General features: G+C 42.3%; 1 long non-coding RNA gene across 1 annotated transcript in view; it reads right to left on the bottom strand.

Moving 5' to 3' along the window:
- Positions 1-1,092: 1,092 nt before the first annotated feature.
- Positions 1,093-9,545, bottom strand: part of LOC140428754 (uncharacterized) — a 32,458-nt gene continuing 24,005 nt past the window's right edge. Inside the window, exon 3 of the long non-coding RNA XR_011948856.1 lies at positions 1,093-1,792. This is a non-coding gene — a long non-coding RNA (uncharacterized lncRNA). The remainder of the gene's footprint in view (positions 1,793-9,545) is intronic.

Genomic DNA, 9,545 nt, shown 5'->3' with positions numbered 1-9,545 from the left:
AGTGTGGCTTTGGCAGGGAGAACCCCAGCGCCAAATAAAACAGCAAAGTGCCGTTGGGTAGAGAATGTTTCTCGGCGCTGCAGCCACCGAGAAACAACTCGCTAAACGTGTCCTTTAGCGGACTTTAACTTGAATCCACTGGATAGCGCCCAGGGATCTGACACCGAGAAGAGGTTTTAAGCCATTACATCCATTTCATTAACTTTGTCTATTTTTCCTGTTGCATCTCGAAAGAATTCAGTAAGGTTGATCAAGCAAGACCTTTTCTTTTGAAATGCACTGACTTTTCTTTATTATATTGTCAGTTCCTAAATGTTTCTTTATTACATCTTTGAATAAAGGTTCTGTTATCTTTTCTTACTGATAAGCTAATGGTCTACAGTTGTTTGGACTGATTGCAGCTCCTGCTTTAATACAGGAATAATATTAGCTATCCTCCAATCCTCTGTCACATTTGTCTTTTCTATGGTTTGTTTTAAATGTGTAACAGTGCTTATGCTATCTTTCCCTAACTTATTTTAATATACACAACTCAATCCACCCAAACCAAAGGTTTAATTCTCTCTAGGTTTAATTCGCTTATCAACAATTTCCCTCCAACAGTTGTCTTTCTATCTAAACTGTCTTTATAGGCTTTTTGGCCTCCTCTTTTGCTAGCATGGTCCCCATGTTGGTGAATGTATCAGGACAGAAAGTGAGGGAATGAGAAATTGAATTATGAAAGAGAGAAAGAAAAGAGACAGGATGGATTTTTTAAGATTAATAACTCAAGAAATTGAAGGAACTCCACAATTCCAGTCATTAATTTTCAGTGCTAAAGAGCATGTTTTGTGATAATTAACACATATCAACACATTAAAAGAATACTTAGGTTTGAATTCACAAAACTTAACTTTCGATAACCAATTTACTTTGTATCCACCATGCAAGTGCAGCATCTTCACAACATCCAACGCATTTCAAAATGAGGCAAGCGGTGAGATGCAATTTTTGTGAAGCCAATGGCTTTTGTGAAGCGTTGCTGTTCAGGCAGCAACGTTTGGATATTAACTGAGCATCTGCGCATTTACCTGAAGATTCAGTAGAATTTATGTGTCAATAATGGTGGCTGCTATTAATCTCACTGTTAATTTGACAGCAGGATTTGACCCATGATCATTGAACTGGCTCCAACCTTTCAGATGGTTGAACAAGGAAATCGCGATTTAAGCAAACCTATATTCATACACAGTTGCAGATTCAATCTCCAAGTTAACCGAACTGTTGCTTTGGTAAATAAGCTTACACTTGCGCTCCTGAGGCAGAGAGAAGAAAAGTGACAAAGTTCTCATTTTTGATTGCTTCTGCCTGGTTCCATCTGCTGTAGAGTGCTCTTGTGGGGTGTTGGATGACTTGTGATCATGGCCAAATAAGGTGCCTGATCTTTGATTAGCCTTCTGGCATTCACTACGTAAGCTTGTACATAAAGCTTCGCACCTTCAGGGAAGAGAGAACGGTAGACAAATGTAGAAAATGAAAGAAAACATTAAAAAGAGAGAGGAAAAGTAAATGAATTGGGCCAGTATTAACCAAGACACAATCCCGTAATTGGAAACTCAAGAGTTCATATTCGCAGATCTTTCTGAAGATGTCTGTTAAGTCGCAAACCATAAATAGTGACAAGCCTGAGGGGCCGGAATGGAACAAAGAAAACTGAACAGCAAGTAGTTCTGTTTGTTTCAGCATATCATTCTGTCTGAGATGACAAAATTAAACCACCAGTCTTATCAATGGGCATGTCTAATCTTCATTTCTGTAAAACAAAGAAAAGTACAATTGTGTACATTCATATAGTGTGTGCTTCACTGCACCATAAGCATTTGAACCAAACAATTACGTTTCACATATTGGTATAGATTTTACTTTACTAATAATGGTTAGGCTGCGAGCACTGGATAAAACTGACAACAAACTCTAGCTCCGAACATGCACAGCTTAATGCAGATGTCTAACTGTTAGTGATATCCTGCACCTCCAGAGTTTACGCTATTGCAAACCTCACCAATGAAATCCTCACAATGGTGTAAACTTAGACTAATTCCCAGTATTCTTGTTCAATTGTATAAACAATCGTATCTGAATTCTTAACGATGTAGTAAGTGATAATTATTGTTGAACTACGTCCCAGGCTTTGAAAAATTATCTTTTATAAGTTTTGAAGTTCACTTTCTTAGATGAAAAACAATGTTGAAGATTTAATTTTTTAAAAAATAGTTTGTTTGTTTTCTCTTTATGCCTCCCCCTCTTAATCCTATGTGTTTGTCCCATGCTTCCTGTTAAATGATTTAAATGTAATTTATATTTCCTGTTTTTAACTTCCTGTATTGCGGTCTGTGTGACTGAGTAAGGATTGGTTTAGGAACCTTTCTTTGCCTGCATTGGTCACAGATACCCCTGCAATGGGTACCACAGATGCTCGGAAGCTAGAAATCTCCCCTAACAGGTCCATGAACATTTTCTTGGCAGCTATACACGAGGGTGAATGATGAAAGCTGTTTCTTCGCCACTCAGAAAAATTTGTGCACTTACATGAAGTCTGCTAAGAATCTAGTACAGATAACAAATTTCTAATATTTCCCAAAATTTCTATCTCTGATATGTATCCAAAATCTTAGTTTCATCAATTTTAGTGTATGGCAGAAAGCTAAGATAGTCAAAGATCCTTACTTGATGCAATAATATAAATAGATTAATGTCTCTGTTAAGATAGCAGAAAAATGCATTTGAGACAAATGCATTAAGTACCCTTCTGACAGTATCCTATGATGTAATTTCAATCAATGTTCCCCTTGTACTTCCACATACAGGAGCAAACAGTGTGTGTATGGTGAGCATAATTCAAGACCAGGAATGTTAATGCTCAGAATGATGTCAAGTTTAGTCATACCACAATATGAAGCAAGAACCCAGATAATTTTAAATCAGAATGCGGCAACAATTGTCCTTCAGGATGCGAGTAAAGAAATCTAATTACAAAATGGAAAATGTTGGAAAAATACCACAGGTCCAAAATCATGTTGATTAACTTTTTGAGTGTAGACTCTTTATTGGAACAGTTCCGATAAAGAGCCTACCTTTGCAATTTTAACACATTTCTTCTCTTTTCAGATGTTCGGGGCCTTGCAGTATGTGGTCTTTGGTTAAAGCTAAAATAATTACCATTTCTCACCTTGAAACCATGACTCTTGACGAAAACAATGAAAGCTCATCACTGGTGATCATATACCAGGAGAAAAGAGTAGGCAATTTGTTTGTATGATTTTTTTAAAATCTGGGAATTAAATAGTTAAAAAATATTTTGTTGCATTTTGCTTGATAAGTATGCCAATTAAAGTCAACAGCATGTCATTATTTGTGTGTTTATGTTGAAAGGGCAGCATGTAAGGTACTTGAAAACAAAACTGCACAACAACTTTATTAATGAACTCAAAATTGGCCAAAACATATGGGCATAAATAGCATGAATGTTTAGACTATTGCAAATGGCCAATGACTCCAACCCCAGGAATTTTAGGGCTTTTATCAGAATTGTACAAAAACAGATGATGGATGATCACAATCCCTAAGATTGTTGATGATCTCAGCGGCAGACTCACTGAGCAAAGTTTTTTTACTGTCTGCTGCAGTGTTAATTATTTTTCACCTTCCTGTTAACACCAATGTTAGAAGCTACAATGCTGGGAATGGGTAGAAGTGCTAAAATAACATTCTAGCTTAATACTACCTATGAGCTGCTTTTAGCACATTACTAAAGCTGTAAATACAAAACAAAAAAGGACACAATGTATAGCGGAGTATTGAGTGAATGGGAAACTGTGTTGATTTGTTTCCGAATGAAAAGAGACGTTGCATTTCACTGTTCCCAGGAAATTTGACCCTTTTTGGCATTAACCATTTGCATCATGTCCCTAATTTCAAAGGAGGAAATTCTACTAATTAGCAAAATATCTGAACAGCATGAATATCTGACAAAGAAATTAGTATAGAACACTAATGCATTTGTGAGAGATTTCATTGTCCACTATTTAACAGAAACATTAATCCAGTTGGAAAAAGATAGCAAACATAAACATCATTATACTGAGCATTCAGATAGGAATATTGCAAATAATATTTTCCTGAGTCACATTCTTTATACTCTGATTAAACAGTAAGTGTCAAACTCCAAACTATTCCATTATATAAAATGGTAGCGAGAGATGTTACAGCACACTTAGGGAAATATTTTGTGGACTTAGCTCTTCCTGGAATAGTAGGAACATTTGGCGGTCTGGAACCTGATTTTGGGTGCCATGATGGCACAATGGTTAGCATTGCTGCCTCACAGCGCCAGGGACCTGGGTTCAATTCCAGTCTTGGGTGACTATCTGTGTGGAGTTAGCACTTTCTCCTCATGCCTGCATAGATTTCCTCCCACAGCCCAAAGATGTGCAGGATAGGTGGATTGGCCATACTAAGTGACCTCTTTGTGTCCAAAGTTGTGCAGGTTGGGTGGCATTATGGGGTTACAGGAATAGGGCGGGGAACGGGCCTAGGTATAATGCTCTTTCAAAGGGTCGATGCAGATTTAATGGGCTGAATGGCATCTTGCTGCATTGTAGGAATTCTATGTTTCTATGAAACTGACAGGCTTAACCTAGGGTCTCACCCTGAGCCATGGCATTAGAATCCTGCCTCCAGGTTCCCCTGCCAATTAGAGATGGGGCATGCAGAATGGCATATCTATTCTGTCAAAGGAAGGGTTTCTAATTAATGGGACCATGACTAGAGTTACAATGGTTTAACAGAACATGGACATTTCAAACTGCAGCAACCACAGGAATGGAGAAGCAGCATAGAATGTCTACTCCCCTAATCTTGCGCTCTTACCTGGAAACCTTGGTACAAAATCTGAGGAGCTGCAATGAGGTGAGCTTTCCCAAGATTGGGAGGAAGTGGCCAACTTCTCCAACCAAGCAGGGATGGCCAGAAGTGGTCAAGAAGTCAGCAGAAAGAGAGTGCTCCCTCCAAACTAGAGACCATACACCAAAAGGATGCAGGGCATTAAGGGGTTGGGAAATATGGGTAGAGAGTAGCATAACACTTCTAACTGGCAAGCCCAACATTCTGTGTCAACGTTCTCGTGCACACAATTCTCAGGACAACATACTCTGGGTTGTGTTCCGTGTTTTTGTCTAGCAATGATTCCACAGTCGAGCAAATGATTCCACAGAACTGCTGGTGACTAAGCCAGAACTAGGATTTATTAATGTACACATGGTACGGTAATGATCAGATACAGAGCAAATTATCATAGAGTTACATTAGGCTCTCCTGGAACTACCCTTATGCACCACTGTCCTCATGTACATCTTACAACCTTCTGCTGCTAGCCGAAAGACACCTGGCTTATATCGGACGCCACTTGGTAGTGGGAGGTTACCCTGCTGAGTACGTGGCCACCTGCTGGTGGGAGGTCACACTGCTGAGTACATGTAATATTATCTACAGGCAAAGCATCACGCCTTACAGCTGCATTGATCCCCCTCTCATAGAACATAAAACATAGAACATAGAACATTACAGCGCAGTACAGGCCCTTCGGCTCTCGATGTTGCGCCGACCTGTGAAACCACTCTAAAGCCCATCGACACTATTCCATTATCGTCCATATGTCTATCCAATGACCATTTGAATGCCCTTAGTGTTGGCGAGTCCACTACTGTTGCAGGCAGGGCATTCCACGCCCTTACTACTCTCTGAGTAAAGAACCTACCTCTGACATCTGTCTTATATCTATCTCCCCTCAATTTAAAGCTATGTCCCCTCGTGCCAGACATCACCATCTGAGGAAAAAGGCTCTCACTGTCCACCCTATCCAATCCTCTGATCATCTTGTATGCCTCAATTAAGTCACCTCTTAACCTTCTTCTCTCTAACGAAAACAGCCTCACGTCCCTCAGCCTTTCCTCATAAGATCTTCCCTCCAAACCAGGCAACATTCTGGTAAATCTCCTCTGCACCCTTTCCAATGCTTCCACATCCTTCCTATAATGCGGCAACCAGAATTGCAGGCAATACACCAAATGCGGCCGCACCAGAGTTTTGTACAGCTGCAGCATGACCTCATGGCTCCGAAATTCAATCCCTCTACCAATAAAAGCTAACACACCGTACACCTTCTTAACAACTCTCTCAACCTGAGTGGCAACTTTCAGGGGTCTATGTGCATGAACACCGAGATCTCTCTGCTCATCCACACTGCCAACAATCTTACCATTAGCCCAGTACTTTGTCTTCCCGTTGTTCCTTCCAAAATGAATCACGTCACACTTTTCTGCATTAAACTCCATTTGCCACCTGTCAGCCCAGCGCTGCAGCTTATCTATGTCCCTCTGTAACTTGTAACATCCTTCCGCACTGTCCACAACTCCACCGACTTTAGTGTCATCTGCAAATTTACTCACCCATCCTTCTACGCCCTCCTCCAGGTCATTTATAAAAAACAGCAGTGGCCCCAAAACAGATCCTTGTGGTACACCACTAGTAACTGGACTCCAGTCTGAACACTTCCCATCAACCACCACCCTTTGTCTTCTTACAGCTAGCCAATTTCTGATCCAAACTGCTAAGTCTCCCTGAATCCCATGCTTCCGTATTTTCTGCAGTAGCCTACCGTGGGGAACCTTATCAAATGCTTTACTGAAATCCATATACACATCAACTGCTTTACCCTCATCCACCTGTTTGGTCACCTTCTCAAAGAACTCAATAAGGTTTGTGAGGCACGACCTACGCTTCACAAAACCGTGTTGACTATGTCTAATCAAATTATTCCTTACCAGATGATTATACACCCTATCTCTTATTAACCTTTCCAGGATTGTTAACACTTCCTCCTTATGAATCTAAAGCCCTTCTAGTCTAGTAGCCTGAATCTCAGTATTCTCCTCGACAACATTGTCTTTTTCCTGTGTGAATACTGACGAAAAATATTAATTTAGCACCTCTCCTATCTCCTCGGACTCCAAGCACAACTTCCCACTACTGTCCTTGACTGGCCCTACTCTTACCCTAGTCATTCTTTTATTCCTGACATATCTATAGAAAGCTTTAGGGTTATCCTTGATCCTACCTGCCAAAGACTTCTCATGTCCCCTCCTGGCTCTTATTAGCTCTCTCTTTAGGTCCTTCCTAGCTAACTTGTAACTCTCGAGCGCCCTAACTGAACCTTCATGTCTCATCTTTACATAAGCCTCCTTCTTCCTCTTGACAAGTGTTTTGACTGCTTTAGTAAACCACGGTTCCCTCGCTCGACCACTTCATCCCTGCCTGACAGGCACATACTTATCAAGGACACGCAGTAGCTGTTCCTTGAACAAGCTCCACATTTCCATTGTGCCCATCCCCTGCAGTTTTCCTCTCCATCCGATGCATCCTAAGTCTTGCCTCATCGCATCATAATTGCCTTTCCCCCAATATAACTCTTGCCCTGCGGTATATACCTATCCCTTTCCATCACTAAAGTAAACGTAATCGAATTGTGGTCACTATCACCAAAGTGCTCACCTACCTCCAAATCTAACACCTGTCCTGGTCCATTACCCAGTACCAAATCAAATATGGCCTCGCCTCTCATTGGCCTATCTATATACTGTGTCAGGAAACCCTCCTGCACACATTGGACAAATACGGACCCATCTATACAGTACTCGAACTATAGCGTTTCCAGTCAATATTTGGAAAGTTAAAGTCACCCATAACAACTACCCTGTTGCTTTCGCTCCTATCCAGAATCATCTTTGCAATCCTTTCCTCTACATCTCTGGAACTTTTCGGAGGCCTATAGAAAACCCCGAACATGGTGACCTCTCCTTTCCTGTTTCTAATCTCAGCCCATACTACCTCAGTCGACGAGTCCTCATCAAACGTCCTTTCTGCCACCGCAATACTGTCCTTGACTAACAATGCCACCCCTCCCCCTCTTTTACCACCTTCCCTGAGCTTACTGAAATATCTAAACCCCGGCACCTGCAACAACCAATCCTGTCCCTGCTCTATCCATGTCTCCGAAATGGCCACAACACCGAAGTCCCAGGTACCAACCCATGCCGCAAGTTCACCCACCTTATTCCGGATGCTCCTGGCAGTGAAGAAGACACACTTTAAACCACCTTCCTGCCTGCCGGTACACTCCTGCAACTTTGAAACCTTACTCATGACCTCACTACTCTCAACCTCCGATATACTGGAGCTACAATTCAGGTTCCCAAGCCCCTGCTGAACTAGTTTAAACCCTCCCGAAGAGCATTAACAAATTTTCCCCCAGGATATTGGTACCCCTCTGGTCCAGGTGTAGACCATCCCATTTGTAGAGGTCCCACCGACCCCAGAATGAGCCCCAATTATCCAGAAATCTGAAACCCCCCCTCCTGCACCATCCCTGTAGCCACGCATTCAACTCCTCTCTTTCCCTATTCCTCGTCTCGCTATCACGTGGCACGGGTAACAACCCAGAGATAATAACTCTGTTTGTCCTAGATCTAAGTTTCCACCCTAGCTCCCTGAATTCCTGCCATACATTCCTATCCCTTTTCATACCTATGTCATTGGTACCTATGTGGACCACGACTTAGGGCTGCTCCCCCTCCCCCTTAAGGATCCCGAAAACACGATCCGAGACATCACGCATCCTGGCACCTGGGAGGCAACACAACATCCGCGAGTCTCTCTCGTTCCCACAGAATTTCCTATCTATCCCCCTAACTATGGAGCCTCCAATGACTAATGCTCTACTCCCTCCCCCCTTCCCTTCTGAGCAACAGGGACAGACTCTGTGCCAGAGACCTGCAACCCATGGCTTACCCCTGGTAAGTCCCCCCCTAACAGTATCCAAAGCGGTATACTAGTTACTAAGGGGAACGTCCCAGTACTGACTGCTTCCTCCCAGCCCCTCTCACCGTCACCCATCTATCTTTATTCTTCGGAGTAACTACATCCCTGAAACTTCTATCTATGACCACCTCTGCCTCCCGAATGATCCGAAGTTCATTCAGCTCCAGCTCCCTAACGCGGTTTCTGAGGAGCTGGAGATGGGTGCACTTCCCACAGATGAAATCAGCAGGGACACTGTTGGCATCCCTCACCTCAAACATTCTGCAGGAGGAACATTGCACTACCTTCCCTCCCATCCCCTCTCGATAAAAAGAAAGAAAAAGAAAGAAAGAGCTTACCTGTTATTCACTCCCCTTCTCAGCAAGCAATCACTCAGCAAACTCTGCGCCCTGCACGATAACAGCTGAGGGAAAATAAAATAAAAACTACTTACCAGTCACCAGCCAATCCCTTACCGGCAGGCTGTGGTGTCATGGTTCAACTTCTTTCTACTTCTACCTGACCTCGAACCTTCCTCTTGATCTTGACAGTGGTTGCTTTTTTTGGTTAGAGGAGGGGCTAGGGAGGGAAGCACTGAAGAAGTGTTCTGGGTTTAAGTGTCACTTGACAACAGCTCATCCACAAACCACCTT

Source organism: Scyliorhinus torazame, chromosome 8, assembly GCF_047496885.1.
Source record: "Scyliorhinus torazame isolate Kashiwa2021f chromosome 8, sScyTor2.1, whole genome shotgun sequence".
Classification (NCBI taxonomy): domain Eukaryota; kingdom Metazoa; phylum Chordata; class Chondrichthyes; order Carcharhiniformes; family Scyliorhinidae; genus Scyliorhinus; species Scyliorhinus torazame.
This window is presented reverse-complemented; position numbering and strand designations above follow the sequence as displayed.